We start from the raw sequence: 20,630 nt of genomic DNA on the forward strand, positions 1-20,630 counted from the left end.
CAATTCTCAGCCTTAAGTAAACCAGAATCCCCAAATCTGAGCCACACCTGAGCCTTATATAGACTCAACTCAGACAGCAAGCAGTTTTGGCCTAGATCCAGCCCACATGTGGGCCTGATCTGGGCCAACACTATGCTGCTGTCTGGTAATACAGAATCTTAATATTTCATATTATTGCATTGTGTATTACTAGTGTAGTATTACTACTACACTTTTTTTGGCTGGAGGTGTAGGGGAAGGGCCAGACAGCCCTTCAAACGAAGATTCTTCAGGACCACACTTCAAACGAAGGCGTATGAATTATCTCAGCAACATGGCTGCTACAGCGAACAAAAAGACACATAAATGTAAGCTTTTCTGGCATAAATAACGATTTCAACAAAAAGTAATCATTTGTTTTATGTTACATTCAATTGTGAGTTCATATTAAAAGTCATGTTACTCAAAGAAAGTTTAGCAAAAAAACATTAATATTTGCTAACGTCATATCATTACAAACTGCATGATAGTGCAACAGCATATGTATGATCAGGGCGATAACTGCCGTAGACATTGATGGGGGCTAATACCCCCAATAATTAGAAATCGCTAAACCATTTTCTCAAATATTGCCTATTCGAGAGAGAAAGTGAGAGAGAGAGAGAGAGAGAGAGAGAGAGAAATGGAAGTTGTGTGTATTCCCGTCTGTGCATTTATCTTTTTAGAGTGAGTTTATTTAAAAACACTGATTGTATCCTCTCGTTGCTGGAAAATATAAATTAGCAATTCAGTATTTAAACTGTGTTTAATAAAAGTCGTGAGGCAGCGTTGACAAGTTTATTTTCTCCTTGATGTGTGAGCTGCGCGATTTCCGATATGTGTGTCAGTAAGCAGCTCATTAATACAGAACGATAATTAAAGGCTCTAATGCACACCAGCACACTAGTATATGTGTGTATTGTAAGAGCTAGATGACAAATTTGACAGTTCTCTCTCCACCTTCAATATCACGACTTAGGTGCCCTTGAGCAAGGCATCGAACCCCCAACTGCTCCCCGGGCGCCGCAGCATAAATGGCTGCCCACTGCTCCGGGTGTGTGTTCACAGTGTGTGTGTTCACTGCTCTGTGTGTGTGCACTTCGGATGGGTTAAATGCAGAGCACAAATTCTGAGTATGGGTCACCATACTTGGCTGAATGTCACTTCACTTTCACTTTCAAATGATGACGTGTGATGGCATAGCAGTGGTTTCCCAATCCTTAGGGGAATATTTTCATGTGCTGTGGTAATATGAGAATAAAAGAGAATTGATTTAATTTAACATATTTTAGGCTAAAGTTACCATGGTAAAAGACAGTGTTTGCTGTTGTTTTTGCTGCATGGGTATGCTACAGTTAATAACAGAAAGGAGTATGCATGGTACAGTATGTTTTTTTCTACTGACATGGAGAGGAGACACAAAATATCAAGTTTTATTCAATTCATATTTATTTGCATAGCATATTTTATTATACACATTTTTTTTTAAAGTAGCTTTACAGAAAATAAACATCTTTACACATAAGAGTTCTGTTATCAGGTGTAACTGTGTCAAAGTAATGTTCATATAGCAGAAGATTTCTAAGAATAGGCTATACAAATCATGTTGTCAATTGACATCATGTACTCAGCAGAAGAAGACAAAAAATTCAGTTTTTATGTTTATTCAGAGTTGACACCATCTGAATTGTTCTAGTTATTAACAGTGACTTCTCTAATTCCAAAGTTGTGTTTAGAGCAGTTAATAATCTTATAAACCTTCTAGTAACATTAACTGTTCTGGAATTCCTATAGCATAACTAGGGCTGTCAAAATTGCTAAAAAATGACGTTGAATATTCCCTCTAAAAAAAACACGAATATTCGAACTATTCGAACATCTAGTGGCACATGTTGTCAATGCACATTACGCGCATTACGTCAATAACAGGACAAATTAATACAAAGATACATAACTACTTGTATAGATAGTCTATTTAAGTTTAGACATCTTTGACAACATATTACCTACACAAAAACAAGGAAATAAATTAATGGCCAAGACTGCAGACCTCACGCTCTCTCACCCTCACATTCTCTGCGTTTATTCACAGTTTTTCACAGTTTAAATAAACAAACAAATTTTTCAGTGCTGATCAAGAGTTTTGTGCAAGCGATTTAAGGTTGCGAATTCTTTCCCAAATAGAGCAGGCTTCATTCAGTGATTGAAACAAATATTATTAATATGAATTGAAGCTTTACAGCATATAGAACTGAGCGAGCTGTGCTGTGGTAAACATGGAACTTTTCCTTGACATGAAACATTAAATAATCAAACCTTGCTTCCATTGCTTGACAGAACTCCCCGAAGCCTGCCCCATCCGCGATACTGATCGGTCTCATGTCCTTACAAATGAACGAAATTAATTTATCCATTATGGCCTCTTGTTGTGTTGCAGACAAAGCACTTGTGGCGGGCGATGCAGAGTAACGTTAAAGGGGGGGTGAAATGCTCGTTTTCACTCAATATCCTGTTAATCTTGAGTAACTATAGAGTAGTACGGCATCCTTCATAACTCCAAAAAGTCTTTAGTTTTATTATATTTATAAGAGAAAGATAGTCTGTACCGATTTTTCCCGGAAAAACATGAGCGCCTGGAGGCGTGACGTGTGGGCGGAGCTAAAGAATCACGAGCGCGAGTAGGCTTTTGCGTTGAGAGTGTTTGGAAGCTGTGACATTACCGTGAGGAAAAAAACATCATCCAAAACAAACCATGGCTAACAGTCAGATTCAGCGTATATTTATGATCCAGAATCAGATCCAGAGGCTGAAATTTAACAAGAGCAGCATCAGCAACGACGTCTCTATGTTAGGGCTGTGCAAAAAATCGAATGCGATTTTCATGTACATCTCATCAGTAAAGATGCTCCTGTAATTAGAAGTATATCTCCAGCATGTGTGTTCAGATCAGGGTTGCCAGGTTTTCACAACAGATCCTGCCCAGTTGCTTCTCAAAACTAGCCCAATCCCGCTTCCAGAAGGTTCCCCGATAAAACATTGCTTCCCCAGGTTAAAATATACGTTTTTTAGCAGGGTTGATTTGGTAAAATTTGCATTTTAGGGGCTAAATATCACGTTATTTGTATTGGGGTCGCTGTGACCCGCGGACATGAAAAACAACCACCACAGACTTGGCAACACTGGTTGGCATTTACTACACCAAGCCGTAATTCACTGACAATCTACACAAAATCGATGTTAAAATCGCAGGCGATTCTTTGTCGATTTTGAAAGCGATTTTGTGTTAGTTGTCGGTAGACTACGGCTCTGTGTAGTAACTGCCACTCCACCTGAACCAGTGTTGCCAAGTCTGCGGTTGTTTTTCATGTCCGCGGTTTGAAGCAATCCCAATACCAATAACGTGATATTTAGCCCCTAAAATGCTAATTTTACCAGGGAAACCCTTCCCAAAAATTTATTTTTTAACCGTGGGAAGCAATTTTTATCGGGGAACCTCCCGGAAACGCGATTGGGCTAGTTTTGAACTCGTTTTAAGCAGCAACTGGGCAGGATTTGTTGTGAAAACCTGGCAACCCTGATCTGAACGCACAAGCTGGAGATACACTTCTAATTACAGGAGCGTCTTTACTGATGAGAGGTGCATGAAAATCGCATTCGATTTTTTGCACAGCCCTAGTATGTATTGAAACTGCATATATTTGCTTAGCGGTTTTGGAAAATGACTAAGTTCCACTTTGTCATCTTTTTTTTTTCTTTTTTAAGCTGTACATGTGGAAAGTGCAGTTTGATGACAACATCGCATGTTGTTTACTTGATGTGCTTACGCGCCGATTGCTAAGTTAACAACACAGAGATATTTGAAGCAGTTTTACTCACCGCCTGCGGTTCCAACACATGATCGTGACCCTTTTTCGTTGGGACTGCATTATCCTAAAGAAATAAACGATATGCAAATCCGGCGTCAAACTGGGCCTTGTTTGTAAAACAAGCATCTTCGAAATGCAGGGAACAAACAAAAACACTTGCACAACTCCGTTGATGCTCTGTAAAAATAAACTCCATCCACTGGTCCCTTAATGCTGTTTTTCTTTTGGTAATCTGTGCAGGGTTGTCTTGCCCTCGCAACCAAAAACACACTTCTTTTGTGACAATTCGCTCTCGCTCTGATCAGTGAATGTCTCTCCTCCTCTGCTCTGCTATACGGGAGCACGCGCTCTTCCGGCAGAAGTGCCCTTAGGAGCCATATAAGGAAATTCCGCTCCATCTAACGTCACTCAGAACCATACTCGAAAAAAACTTTCTGAAACTTGTGACAAACCCGAAGAGGTATTTTTGGAACAAAAATACTCCTTCAAACGTACAACTTAATTTTTGAAACTTTGTCCATGTTTAGCATGGGAATCCAACTCTTTAACAGTGTAAAAAACTCAGTATGCATGAAATAGCATTTCACCCCCCCACTTTAAGTGACAAGCTGTTTAGCTGGAGTTCCACACATTATGCCATGCTCATTTGGGTGCACATTTTTGAGATGTGACCTCATGGTTGAATGGTATGTTAACTGTATTCTGAATAGCTTGCATACAACTTTATCTCGCGGGTCAACAATTTTACCTCGCTTTCTCTGCTGCGGTCGAGTTGGGCTCTGCACTTGCTACCATCTTCCATGAAGACGCATCAACTTTCAGCAGTGATGCTGTGCCAGACAGTGCGACTCCTGTGACCTGTCCCTGAACCCTCAGGCACGCTAGCGCGCCCACTTGCAAAGCAGACAGCCACGTCTCTACTACACGCGGGCGTTTTTTTTTTTTTTTTTTGAATATTAATTTTCTATTAATATATTATTATTGTATATTGCTATTTTAATATTATTATTGTAGGATTTCCTGCCGAATGTAATGCATCATTAATAGGACAGTCGTGACTGTCAATGCTTTGAGAGAGATGGATATCAGGACAAAATAAAGAGAATGAAAAGAAAAATTGAAATGAAGATGAAGTTCAGGAGAGAACCTTTAATTATTTTGCATATCCCCAACCTAAGGATTAAAACCTTTTTTTATGTGAGGACCATACGAAACATAGGGTTGTCCATGTTTCAGAATGTGTTGTGTGTGTATGAGTGTGAGATTTCCCAGCCTTATTATTTCCTATTTTTTTTCCCAATTCACCCCTCGTGGAAATGAATGCTACAGACATGCGGTTTTCATTTAATACACATAGACCTACTGAAGCTTATGGTGTTTCAGTCTCTGCCACCTCAATATATGAGTACATGAACTAGTGTTGTCACGATACCAAAATTATTGTTTCGATACCGATACCTAGTCAAGAATTGATACTTTTTCAATACTTTTCCTGAAAATGGAAAATACACTCAAATATCATTAGGGGTGCTCCGATCACGATCGGCCGATCATTAATGCGCATCTCGTCAGTAAAGCCGGTTCTCTAATCAGTGGTAAATTCCATCAGGTGTGTGATTTCACATAGAGCAACTGTTGCTACAGTAGTGTTACACGGTGCACCGATACTTCAAAAGTATCGCGATTCTCGGAAATTAAAAACATCACGATTCCTAAATTTATTAGTATCGATACTTCAAATAATGACTGCGTCGTATTTCATGTTGGTGTGTGCAACGCACGCTTCCAGTGCCTCCCTATGGACGTCTGTGTGTTTTCTCCTCATGCAAGCAGCAAAAAAGCGCTACGCCGATTTGTTTGGTCAGACAGTTCATATATAATATTCACATTAATCGGGGATTAAACGTGGAGTTATGTTCTGTATGCTAAATATGAGCGTATCTGCACAGCACCTATAACTGTGCTTTGTATCTGCTGATTGCTGATCGAGATTTACATGCTTGGCTAACTGACCCTGTATACTCATTCATTTCGTTCATAAACGAGATGTATCAGTTCATTCAACTTAATCACGAATGAGAAGATCTCTCGAACTCGTTCAGTGAAGGGCTGACACGTTCACTACATTCAACAAATCACATGCTCCGTCACATCTTGAGTAACTCTGACAGGATGAAGCAGTTCACAGAGCTGTTCACGAGCTGCGCATGCGCTGCTAATAGCGCAGAGCTCGCACGCTGCTGTGGAGGGAGGAGCTTCAGTGAACAAGAAATATGAGTCTAGTAGCAACGTATCTTCCGTGATGTCCCCGATGCGTGTGCGAGCACAAGTGATACTGTGGCAGCTAGTCCACGACTGGTAGAAAAAGACGACGCTCACTAAAAATGACGCTCATTAAAGATGACGCTCATTAACGCTCATTTTCTCCTCTGAAAGAAAAGGTTGCACAACTGACAGAATAAGTTACAATATCTGAGATATTGCTGCTAAATTGTATTTTTTTTTTTTTTTAATGCCATTCCTTAAATTGATATTATTTATCTTTTGACATTTAATCTTCTGACTTCAGAAACATTGTTTAATATAATTGCTGTTCATATTTTTATTCAAAGTTCAGAATCAAGATACATTTATTACTCTTATTTTTTTCTTATGTTTATGTTTCTGATAACTGAGATAATGCTGCTAAATTTATTCTTTCTTTTCCTTGAATGTCATTTGCTCTATTTTATTTTTTATATTTTGATATTTCATATTTTGTTCAAATGTTTAATATATCTGCTGTTCATATGTTCATTTATTAGTGTGTTATATGATTAGAATGTTATCCCGGTTTTAAAATAAAGCACAGCAATGATATTTAAGGCTGTTCCGATCACGATCGGACGATTGTTAATGCGCATCTCGTCAGTAAAGCCGGTTCTCTAATCAGTGGTAAATTCCATCAGGTGTGTGATTTCACATAGAGCCGCTGTTACTACACAGAGCCGTTGTTAACTGAGAAGATGCGCAAAAAACGCTGAAAATGAACGTGGATTTGCGCAGCTTCTCAGTTAATAACAGCTCTGTGTAGTATAGTGTTGTCACGGTACCAAAATTATTGTTTCGATACTTAATCAATAATTGCGATTTCGATACTTTTTCGATACTTTTCCTGAAAAGGGAAAATACACTCTCAAATATCATTGATTTATTTTAAAACCGGGACAACATTCTAATCATATCACACACTAATAAATGAACATATGAACAGCAGATATATTAAACATTTGAACAAAATATGAAATATAAAAATATAAAAAATAAAATAGAGCAATGACATTCACGGTAAAGAAAGAATACATTTAGCAGCATTATCTCAGTTATCATAAGAAACATAAGAGTAATAAATGCATCTTGATTCCGAACTTTGAATAAAAATATGAACAGCGATTATATAAAAAAATGTTTCTGAGCTCAGAAGATTAAATGTCAAAAGATAAATAATATCAATTTAAGCAATGGCATTCAAATAAAAAAACAAACAAATACAATTTAGCAGCAATATCTCAGATATAGTAGCTTATTCTGTCAGTTGTGCAACCTTTTCTTTCAGAGGAGAAAACTCAGCCAGTGAGCTTTATTGAGCGTCATCTTTTTCTACAGTCGCGGACCGGTGGCCACAGTATCATTTGTGCTCGCTCATGCAGCCTAGTGATGCGCAATCTCGCTGTAGTGCTTTTTTGCTGCTTGTGTGAGGAGAAAAAACACAGATGTCCATAGGGAGGCACTGGAAGCGTGCGTTGCACACATCAATATGAAATATGTCTCTTAAGAATCTGGAAGGCAGTCATTCTTTGAAGTATCGATACTAATAAATGTAGGAATCGTGACGTTTTTCATTTCCGAGAATCGCAATACTTTTGAAGTATCAGTGCACCGTGCAACACTACTATATAGATGGATTGGTCTATCTGTAACTGTGTTGAATTGGTTTAAATCTTATCTTTCAAAATGTTCTCAGTTTGTTAACCTGGGTACTAATTAGGGCTGTGCAGTTAATCACATGCAATTGTCATGCACATCAGTAAAGCCGGTTCCATGATTAGTAGTAAATCTCCATCACCTGCTTTCAAATGGAGCGGCATTGCCATTTACTACATAGAGCCTTAGTTCACTAAGAATCGTGCAATATTGCATTCATTATTGCAGCTCGAATTACCTGCGATAATAAAGAAAATATTGCACAGCTTGTCATTGAACTACAGCTCTGTGTAGTAAATCTGAAAGCAGGTGATGGAGATTTACTACTAATCATGGAACCGGCTTTACTGAGGAGATGCATATGAAAAGCTGTGCAAGTTTTTACTTATACATCCTCATGCCATTTCATTACCCCAGTGCTCCAGAAACTTAATTGGCTCCCAGTTCAATCATGTATTGTTTTAACACTCTTGATTTTAACATATAAAGCAGTGCATGCTCTGGCTCCAGGTAACATTTCTGACTTGGTAACTCTTTCCACACCTTCTTGCTCTCTCCGCTCTGCTGGTTATTTTTCCTTGTATCAGCCTCGTTGTAAACTAAAACAGCTTTTTCCTATAATGCGCATAAATAAATGGAATGCATTACCTGTGTTTATTAGGAATGCTGCTTCCTTGGATTGTTTTAAGAAACTTCTTAAGACATATCTTTTTAGTGAAGCTTTTAATTTATGACTATTACTGTGTTTTTATTTTTGATATGTGTAGTTTTGGTGGATTTGTAATTTTGTTTGTACATGTTGTAGCACTTTGAGAATTAAGGAAGGAGCATTACAAAAAAAAAATGTATTATTATTATTATTTGTCTTAAATTGCTGTAGGCCTCTTGGTAGACTTTCTGACCAGTTTCCTCTAGGCTCTTTCATCCAGTTTGGAGCAACATCCTGATCCAGGGAGGATCTGTGTTGTACCAAATACCTTCCAATTCTTAATAATAGACTTCACTCTGCTTTTAGGCATTAATAAAGCCTTTGAAACTGTTTTGTATTCATCTCCTGACTTGTGCCTGTCCACAACTTTATTCCGGAAATATTTACAGTGCCTTACCAGCCATAGTTGACTGTTTGCTTCAGTTGCACTACCAAGTACTGTTCAAAGTCAGATTGCTTTGTTTGCCATTGAGAAGGTGATTAGCTATACCTGAAGGGGTATTTCCAAATCAGTGATTCTGTTTTTCTGACATAGTGTTATATCTTTCACTAGGATGTTATAAGTTGCACTGAGTAAACAGTTGAATAAACCAAAAACTGACCGTTTTCATTTCAGGCTGCATAGCAACAAAATGTGATTATTTTTACAATTAGAAGAAAAAAAATATGATCAAATTATCGACTTGCCTAATAATTATGCACATTAGGGATTGCACCGACTTATCGATTAGTCAACTAGTCGACTTAAGTGCTCTGCCATGACGCCTTGGCATGAGTGCAACAGGACTTACACATTTATGCTCCATTTCCAAATAAATACATACTCCGAAAGTGCTCTACAAGCCATGTGTGATTATATTACTGCATGCTCGAAATTTAATGGGAGAATGCACATTTTAAACAACTTATTGTATAGTAAATTAATCGCCGTTCTAATCTAATGCACTGCTGCACTCTAACGCACACACATAGGCTACAGACAGTAGCTCGTACATCACGCGCAGATCGTGCACACAGAATCATTCAACACTGTTCTGTGATATCTCAGTAAAATAGCTTAGAAACTGAAAAGTTATACTGCATAATATATTTCTTAATAACTAAATCCCACAGCTTCACTACTAGTAGAGAAAGGCTACCATGTAGAATTAATTCACACATGCAATCACTCTCACAAATGCATTCATATAAATGTAATCTTTAATGTGCTACTTTATCTGTAACATCATCTGATTTAGAATGAACAGAAATCTGTGAGAAATATAACAACCCAAAGACAAAAGAACTGCTAAAAATGAGCAGTTGTAACGAGCAATAGCCTTGTGGGCAGTGCTGTGTCATATGTCATAGCTGTGAACAAAGTGTTTTATACATCTCCAAGCTTATGTTCATTAATAATGTCATCAGTGACTAGTCCACTTCGACTCGACTTTCATCACATAAATATCTTTTTTTATATATTTATATAATATAGTATTTACATATATACATATAACATAAATATATATTACATATATATGTAATATAGTATTTACATATAGTATTAACATATATATATATATATATATATATATATATATATATATATATATATATATATATATATATATATATATATATATATATTAGGGCTGTCAAATGCTAAAAATTTTTAATCAAATTAATCAGATTTTCAGTGGATTAATCATGATTAATCACTATTTGCAATTACACCTGAATCCTAACCATTTTTTTTTTCCTGAAATGCATACCAAAAGATAAATAAAAGGACACAGATACATAATTTTCATGTATTGATTAATCAATATGTGGTTCTTTTTTTTCTGAATTTCAAAAGTTTAACTTTTACTTAGATCAAATTTACCTGAGCACTATATCAAACCATGCCATTTAACTACTGATAGTGTAAGAGTTTTAGGTGAACCAGTAGTTAAATATAGCCACATATCTATGAAATTATGCATAGAGAAACACAAACATGCTCCACCATCACATAAGCAGCACTCTGGGCACTCTTGTTTTTGGGAGGTGTTCGTTTGCTCTGCCACAATACTTTAGGATCGATATTTTCACGTTCTGAAGGCTTCAAGTGCCAGTAAAACCAAGTAAAAATGCATATGCTTTTCCAAACAGCTGTAATATTCGATGGATTGCATGTAGTCGCTCTGCGCATGCGCAGTTTGAAACACAGGACGCTATAACAGGAAGAAGCTCCAGCGTATCAACTACCAAAGTCGTCTCTGTTTATCGAGCTTGGCATGAATGTATTTGAGAGTAAATGGGGTAAAACCTTAAGCTTCTTCAGTGTTTTCGTCGTGGCGCTCGCCACTGTTTTTTACTATCTTGAGAATTCAGAGATCGACGAGACTTTTCCTGACCTGAATAATTTGTCACACTGCGCATGCGTGAAATGCATTAAAAAATTTGACGTAATTAACGACAAACAACTAATTAAAGTCGTTAACGCGCTATTTTTGAGAGCCCTAATATATATATAATTTATGTGTGTGTGTATGTATATATATATAAGAATAGAGCAAGCTATTGTTAGAGGTCATTACACATACACACACATACACATACAATTGCATAATGAATATAAAGAAAATAGAATATAAAAAGGTAGTTAGATTTTTTTAAAGAATAGACTTAGAATCGTGAGTGTTAAAGTTAGAGGGTCAAATAAAGATGGAAGTGATGTGTTTTAAGCTGATTCTTGAAGATGGGGAGGTCATTCCACCAGGAGGGAACATTTAATTTAGAAGTCCGTAAAAGTGACTTTGTGCTTCTTTGGGATGGCACAATCAAGCGATGTTCACTTGCAGAACGCAAGCTTCTAGAGGGCACATAAGTCTGAAGTAATCCGATAAACCCTAAAATATATAATATATATATATATATATAATTTATTATTATTATTATTATTATTATTATTATTATTATTACGAGTTTTGCATGGGCAAGCACAAGTCATGTTTTCTTGAAAAAACATGTCTTTAAGACATCTCTTTTTCTTCCCAGAAACACTGTGTTCTGGTGTGAGGCCTTGATTCACTGCCAGGTTACCAGAGTAATATTCTGAATAAACAGGGAGATGTTTTGTAAGCAGTGGGCTTTAGAGCAGGAAGCCTTATGCATTCTTATCTCCAAGCCTTTGAATGCCACTCAGGCAGCACATGGAGAAAATTCAGCCCGGCATTTCCTCTTTGCACTTCACCTTTAGGAGAAAGAAGGCTTTCAGGAGAAATCATTCAGGTGAGCCTCTACAAACATGTACGTTTCTTTATTTCTGTTAAATCAAAAGGGTCAGAGATGCAATGCAGGAATATTTTCTTTCCTAATTTGATCTGGAATAAGTATAGAGTGCCTTTATAACTGTAGATCAGGTTAAAGAGGACTGAATAATGAGGCTGAGAGGGATGTGACTAAATCTGACTCCGGGTCGATTTGGCTTGGTTCGTGACTAAGCCACAAAGCAAATTTAATTGACCATTTAGAACTTTGTTCTATTAATTTATGTTAAATGTTTTAATCACTGTTCTGTGTCATTTTAAATTATTTTATTGTATGTAAATTACATGTTTATGCCTAAGTTGTTAATTGATATTCAAAGCAGTAGATCTATCTAGTGCGTTTCTGTTTAAGATTACTTGTTTAACATTATTTAAAAAAAAATGTAGTTAAAAAAAAATCTAATTTACTGTATTCATTAAATTATTAGTATTTTATTTTTATTTTTTTATGGATTAAGCACCAATGCACACAAGCAAATCATGTTTATTAGTCAAATTCTTATGAAATATGATCAGGAAATGAAAAACAAGCACATTAAAAACACACGTTATAATCAGTGAATCTACACTGTTCGATGAATAAATCTGTTATACTTACACCGCAGGTACATCTGCACTTTTTTGTTTATGATGAGAGAATTCACAAGTCAGAATTCAGTCAGTGCATGCTGAACAACCAGAGTTCGTACATGTTGTTTAAAGTACTTGAAGTACTTGAATTTGAATTTTTGAAATGTAAGTCCTGAAAACCCTTCAATACAGCCATATTTTAAAAGTACTTGAATTGTAAAAATGTATATATGAAATAAGTGTGTTTTTTTTTTTCTCGTTAAACAATATTTTTACAGATATCAATTAAGTTAACGATGCAACGTTGGGTTACAAGTTCAACTCTCTGACCATTAGGACAAGACTGCCCCCCAAGTTATCTATTTTGAGATAACATGGTCTCTATTCTGTTCTATTCCATGTTGTTTTGCCAAAACAACACTCAGTGATAAAAGGACTAGTAGAGAGATAAATTTCCAAAACAGAAAAATTATTTTATGATACAACTGTTGTTAGGGCTTATGTAACACTTATAGCTATAAAGTAAAACAGCAACAACAACAACAATAATAGTAATAACAATAATAATAAGAATAATAATAAACAAAGAACCAGATGGACAATATTACATAATTCTTATCAATTGTTATCTCTTCCAGTCTGAAACTGCTACAATTGATAGAGACTAGGGCAGTGACGGTTGCCATGACAACCACGTCACCGCGGTGGTCGCTTGCTACCGCGGTTGTCTACTGCCAGGTTTAGTCTGTCTAGTGTCTATACAGGACATTTGAACTCTGTGTACCTCAGTACCTCACAGACCGGATGGGGGATTTATCATGTCTTGTTGTGCTGCATCCAGTGTAGCATCACTGATTATAATGAGTATTTTGTCGCGCTGCGTCTCTCGCCTCCGTTAGACAGGGTGTATTTAACTTTCTTATTTAGGCTATACTTTCTTGTTTAATTGATTTCAATTTATTTATTTAAAAGGGAGAGTGCATATTCATGAACGTACAATCAAAGTTGAACGTAAATACGCCGGATTTAGCACAATGCTAATTTCCATCCGCATTATTTCCAATAATTGCAATAATTCCTATAATTATTCCAATAATTGCATTTATTTCTTTGATATTTATTTTAGTGTTTTGCAGGCGGCGTTCACTGACAGAAGTGCTCAAATAAACACGAGCTGACGAGTTAAATAGGATGTGAGTGAGACCATGCTGGGATGATTTTATAGACATGTGCATACATACAGTATTGTTCAAAATAATAGCAGTACAATGTGACTAACCAGAATAATCAAGGTTTTTCGTATATTTTTTTATTGCTACGTGGCAAACAAGTTACCAGTAGGTTCAGTAGATTCTCAGAAAACAAATGAGACCCAGCATTCATGATATGCACGCTCTTAAGGCTGTGCAATTGGGCAATTAGTTGAATTAGTTGAAAGGGGTGTGTTCAAAAAAATAGCAGTGTGGCATTCAATCACTGAGGTCATCAATTTTGTGAAGAAACAGGTGTGAATCAGGTGGCCCCTATTTAAGGATGAAGCCAACACTTGTTGAACATGCATTTGAAAGCTGAGGAAAATGGGTCGTTCAAGACATTGTTCAGAAGAACAGCGTACTTTGATTAAAAAGTTGATTAGAGAGGGGAAAACCTATAAAGAGGTGCAAAAAATGATAGGCTGTTCAGCTAAAATGATCTCCAATGCCTTAAAATGGAGAGCAAAACCAGAGAGACGTGGAAGAAAACGGAAGACAACCATCAAAATGGATAGAAGAATAACCAGAATGGCAAAGGCTCAGCCAATGATCACCTCCAGGATGATCAAAGACAGTCTGGAGTTACCTGTAAGTACTGTGACAGTTAGAAGACGTCTTTGTGAAGCTAATCTATTTTCAAGAATCCCCCGCAAAGTCCCTCTGTTAAAAAAAAGGCATGTGCAGAAGAGGTTACAATTTGCCAAAGAACACATCAACTGGCCTAAAGAGAAATGGAGGAACATTTTGTGGACTGATGAGAGTAAAATTGTTCTTTTTGGGTCCAAGGGCCACAGGCAGTTTGTGAGACGACCCCCAAACTCTGAATTCAAGCCACAGTACACAGTGAAGACAGTGAAGCATGGAGGTGCAAGCATCATGATATGGGCATGTTTCTCCTACTATGGTGTTGGGCCTATTTATCGCATACCAGGGATCATGGATCAGTTTGCATATGTTAAAATACTTGAAGAGGTCATGTTGCCCTATGCTGAAGAGGACATGCCCTTGAAATGGTTGTTTCAACAAGACAAAGACCCAAAACACACTAGTAAACGGGCAAAGTCTTGGTTCCAAACCAACAAAATTAATGTTATGGAGTGGCCAGCCCAATCTCCAGACCTTAATCCAATTGAGAACTTGTGGGGTGATATCAAAAATGCTGTTTCTGAAGCAAAACCAAGAAATGTGAATGAATTGTGGAATGTTGTTAAAGAATCATGGAGTGGAATAACAGCTGAGAGGTGCCACAAGTTGGTTGACTCCATGCCACACAGATGTCAAGCAGTTTTAAAAACTGTGGTCATACAACTAAATATTAGTTTAGTGATTCACAGGATGAGTTTGTACAGTCAAAGGTAGACACTGCTATTTTTTTGAACACACCCCTTTCAACTAATTGCCCAATTGCACAGCCTTAAGAGCGTGCATATCATGAATGCTGGGTCTTGTTTGTTTTCTGACAATCTACTGAACCTACTGGTAACTTGTTTGCCACGTAGCAATAAAAAATATACTAAAAACCTTGATTATTCTGGTTAGTCACATTGTACTGCTATTATTTTGAACAATACTGTATAAATATATCCTGTATATAATAATATATAAAATCTATTACATGCATGCACAGTTTAAGTCAGCTTTAATCACCTTTTTTGGTAATTCCATGAATTAACTGACCACGACACTGCTTGCACATAGTTTTTTTTCGCAGTTTGACATGAAAGGATATGCACAAAGGAAGCACGCACAAAGTGAAGTGGAGCGCGTGTCTGAAACGTCTCCTGTTCAGTTATTCTTTGACTGAATAAATTCACTTCTTGTCATGAGAAAAAGTGACAGAAGCAGCATTTGTGAGTGGGTGGCCATCCCTGCCCCTACGTTAAAGATTTTGAATACGTTAAACTGAAAAAAAAAAAAATGTATCGCCTTCGTTAACGAGCAAATTTTGACACTAATATATTTATACATTAACACACACACACACACACACACACACACACACACACACACATATATATATATATATATATATATATATATATATATATATATATATATATATATATATATATATATATATATATATATATATAATTTTCAAATCCGCGCCACAGCAGTTGTTGGTCCATGACTACCGCTGTGGTAATAATCAGCCACCGTCACAGCCCTAATAGAGACTGTTGCATATTTAATTCAAATATTGTCTTAAGTAATTGTCAGAAGAGTTAGTGCATAAGTGTATGGTAAAATTACTGTGTTACTAGTAAAAATGTGAATTCCTGATATCAAGAATTCAACTGTTACTAGTTGAAATGTTAATTATTGATGTCTGTAAATGCATCTCAGCAATATTTGTTATTTCTAATTTCTGAAAATGTATTTATGATATCAATATAAATGCCCTTCTTGGTTATAACAATCACATTCATGATATCAGAAATTAGCATTGTCAACAATAGCCATTTGCATTAGTAACCATGTGATTACTGATACCAAAAATATATTTGTTTAACTATTAAGAATTGTATTTCTGATGAAATTGGAATTTCAGCTAGTAAGGATTACATTTTTAATATCAACAATTGAATTTTAATGATGGCATAAGGCGACATTTAACTAGTGAAAATACAATAACAGATTTCAAGAATGATAGTTTTCACTAGTTGAAATGTAATTCCTGATATCAAGAATTAGCATTTCAACTAGTTAAAATTGAATAGTTGATATAAAATACTTCATATCCTATGAAGGAATAAAAGTCAAAACGGCTTGCCATAGTTTATAAAAACACTGGCACATGAAGTGAATTGCAGTAGTTAGAGCAGTTTTTTGGTCCCTCTTCCTGAAGGCACACCAAAAATACACATTGTCAATTATCTGATCCATCTATCTAATTCAAGTTTTGGAATCTCTACTAATGAGCATTTAAAATTCTTTAAGTGTGCTGAACAAGGTTTGTTTTATTAGGAACACATCTAGAATGTGTACTGTTGGTGTACGTCAGGGCTAGTAAACATTGTGTTAAATGACCTTCAAAGTTGAAGCTGGACTATGATAGAATGAGAATAAATGAGTGATATAAATTTAATGTTAACAGGCCATCCCAAAGCCAGCAAACTGTAGAGTCACGTTGCAAGAGCCGAAGAGCCCAACAGGCACAGCTGGTTTCAATCAGCACTTCCAAAAAAAGCACACAGAGCTCCCTCATTTCTCTTCCTCACTGTTATTCACCCTCTGTTTCTCTCTGTCTCCCTTTCCTCTCAACCGCTACCCATTTCCCTTACTGAAACTTTGGGCATGAGCAGAGATGCAGTATGTATTCTTTACATGTACACACACACACACAAACACACACTTCCTTCTGAACTGTTTTTCTCGACATTAAAGAATTCCACAGGATAAATTTAGTGGAAATTGGAAATTTAGTGCACAGCCTTTAGCATATAGTGGTTGCCCAGAATATTAATGCCTATCAAGTGCAAGTTAACTAAAGTTGAAGCTGGACTGTCTAAAATGAGAGCAATATTTAGGAGCTTTGAATGGAAGCCCATAAGGAGTAAGAGGTATTTAACACTTGTTGGTCTTTGGTCTTTGAATTGTGGCTAGAGGGGTGGCACAGTAGATATATTACTACCTTTAAACTTTATTCAGCTCTCCACTGGTCAGATGATTTTTGAATGGAAATGTATGTGAGACATTTTTATACATGTTTTGTAAATCTGTCTGCGATATGACATCAACTAGAGAGACATACTACATTTTCTAAACTGTATACATTATTATAATAGGTGTATCTGCCATTTAGTTATATTGTTAATGTCACAAATCATTTTCAGTAAAATTTACTGGTTTAATTCAATAATGCTTAAAACTGACCCTTTGAATTACTTGAATCTCTTGAGACAGTGACTCTGGAAAGTTCTTGTTATTTAGTCAAATAAACAGGAAGTGGGGGTTTGTTTAATGAAAAAAAAAAATATGGTGCATAGTGATATTGGTAGATTCCGTAGGGTTCAAATGTGTTTACAAATCGTACGTGTTTATAGAAAAAGCTAGTGTTGTCTGATACCAAATTCTCAGTATTTGTTAAACATTGTTGTAGTTTAAGTTGCTGTATGTTAGACTTTGATTCTACTAAAGCATAAAAATACCATAATATGTTTGCAGATATTAAAGAAACGTGATAAGTTAACATACTTGTTTATCTGAAAAATTATGCTACACTCAGTTATTTCCCCTTTGAAAATGTCAGTCTTATGCAAGCATAGCGCAACAAACAACATCTTCTTGTTGACATGGAATTCATGTGTATTTAAATGTTTATTGTCCACATACACAACATATCACCTGACCTTCACCTGAGTTTATTGATCTCTCTTTCAGTTTAACAGTAAGAGTGAGTGATTTCTTTTAGTTGTCAGTTGTCCCTTTTGACATCATTGTATTGCTATAAACTGTTTAATCAAACCATTACTATCACTGAAGATTCCAGATAATGAAGATAAAAAATACATTTTAATTGGATCGCTTCTCAGGCTATTGCTGCCTGGACACCAATGTGGCTATATTTCAAATTTAGAAGGTCTCTTTCCACAACCATTTAAATTAGCTTATGCATTCTTTTTATTTTAAACTCTCAGTCAAAGTGTTTTAGTGTATATGCGCCATAAAACGGACATAGATAGGACACATGGACACATCTGTGCTAAACTTCTTTGACTCTAACCCAATGGCGATGTGAATGTTAATTGCTCACGATAGACATTTTGTTGCCTAGCATGAAATTTAGTTGCATATGTGAGTGATTTACTTGCCATGTTGATTTATATAATAAGGATGTAGAAGAGTAAGTCTGACATTCACTTGAGATTTGGTGGGTTATGCACTCTCTATTTTTATCTACTTGACAAAAAATCTCAGTGCTGCTAGTTCTTATTAGACACCAACCATATATATGCTAGTCTGTAAAAATCATGAACACATGTAGGTGAGGACATGCAAAAATAAAGTTCCCTAATTTCCAGTCTTTTCCTCTTACAGTGGTGTGCCATATCATACCGTCCACGATAATTTTTTTTTCACTTCGTGGTCCGTCTAAATCTCTTTGTTAGGAGACGCTTTAGTGCTGTGAATAAAGGAATAAGAATAGAGAGAATGTTTTTTATTAAGACCCACTGGTGTGAAGTGAATGCGCTATGCAGGTTTACGTGCAGGTCGTGGTTTCTGTTTGCGTCATCACAACATTTCGGCCGTGTTGTTTCGGTAATAAAAGTCTTTCGGCCGAAAACCGCAAATGCACTTTTGGGTCAAGTGGGCAGGAGCATGTACTTATCACAGGAGCGTTTTTACTGACGAGATGCGCATGAAAATCGCATTAGATTTTTTGCACAGCCCTAACATCTAGTTAACAAAGCTAAACAGCATTGCCCTTTGTGTAATAAGTTACAGAAACTGTTAAACACACCAACTTAAATAATAAAATACACTTACTGGTTGTGGTCCATAAACAACGCCTTCTCCAGACAAAGAGGGAACTGCTCCATCTTTCAGGAATAATTTTGTGCGAATCAGGCATTAAACTGATTGAGATTGAGCAAGCTGTCCTCAGCAAAATGGGCTGCACATAGTTTTACATGTGGATTATAATTTTCTGGAACCGAGTTAAACATAAACATAAATTGTAACCATTAATCTCCAAGTACATCATCCCTGGGAAGGCCAAACAAAGATGATTGGACTCCAAGATGAAAATAACAGCGTTTCGATGACATGGCGACAAACACAAACGCAGCTCTTCCTCTTCTCCATCGGAGCGCAACAAGACCATGCCCCCTTTTTGCGTATTCATGTGGGTGGAGGTTAGTCAAAAAACTGTTTTAGTGACGTCATTACTGCAGGAAGTAGAGGGATGTAGTCCAGACGGGTTGTTTTTTTGTAGGCGAATATTGTTAAATAAAATATCTCGCTTGGCATTGAACTTTGAGCTTTAGAATTTTACAGATATTATTTATACTCTAACAACAACATTACACACTATCTAAAGTTTAAAACATGGGTTCATGAAGAACGGGACCTTTAAAGCATTCAAACACAAGATGTGGAAAAACTCAAAGGAGAGTTTGTGCATCGAGTTCAGTGCATACACGGAGAAAACACAAAACCGAGCTCCTCTTCACTTCTTCCCATGCTTAAACGAACAAACACACCTTGCCAGTTTTAACATACAATCACAAAAAAGACATGAAAAACTTAATTCAGCACCCATGCGCTGTTTAGTGTGTACAGTGTGCATTTAGAGAGCAGCGTCTACAGCCCTTAAACACCTAATTGAGTTTTGTCTCTTCTTGCTCTTGAAACGACAAATACATACAATATTGTTCCAATACCTGTCTTTGCGAGTATCCTTGAAAAAATGGTTGGTTATGTTTTAAGTGAAAGTAAACAGTTGAGAAAGAATTGTAATGCGCATCATTATATTGGATTTATTATTTCTTAAAGTGAAATTAGCCGTAAATGTCCATCACCTGATTTCAAATGGAGCGGCTCTTAATATACGGAGTTGTAGTTCACTGACAAGCTATGCAATATCGCGTTAACAAACCACATTGTGTAGTAAGTGCCGCTCCATTTGAAAGCAGATGATGGATATTTAGTACCAATCACAGAACCAGCTTTAATGACGAGGCACGCATGACAATCGCATGCGATTAATCGTGCAGCCCTATTTGTAATCTATATCTAATTTATACAGTGAAGACTATGCAATTCTATTAACATTTGATTATTCAGTGACACTAGCTTGTCCTTGACACCTACAAACCTGAAGAAAAAAAAAACATTGTTTAATTTGTATATTTGTGTCATTTACACAATTTGAAGCATGGCCTACCAGTACAACCATCACCAGAGCCCCGCAAACCCCAGCTACGGCCTTGTACACCGATTGGTCTGCTTCAAG

General features: G+C 36.5%; 1 protein-coding gene across 1 annotated transcript in view; it reads left to right on the forward strand.

Moving 5' to 3' along the window:
- daam2 (dishevelled associated activator of morphogenesis 2) overlaps positions 1–20,630 on the forward strand; it is a 142,845-nt gene that overhangs the window by 6,741 nt on the left and 115,474 nt on the right. The gene's annotated exons all lie outside the window — the stretch shown is intronic.

The sequence above is a fragment of the Carassius gibelio genome, chromosome A17 (assembly GCF_023724105.1).
Source record: "Carassius gibelio isolate Cgi1373 ecotype wild population from Czech Republic chromosome A17, carGib1.2-hapl.c, whole genome shotgun sequence".
Lineage (NCBI taxonomy): Eukaryota > Metazoa > Chordata > Actinopteri > Cypriniformes > Cyprinidae > Carassius > Carassius gibelio.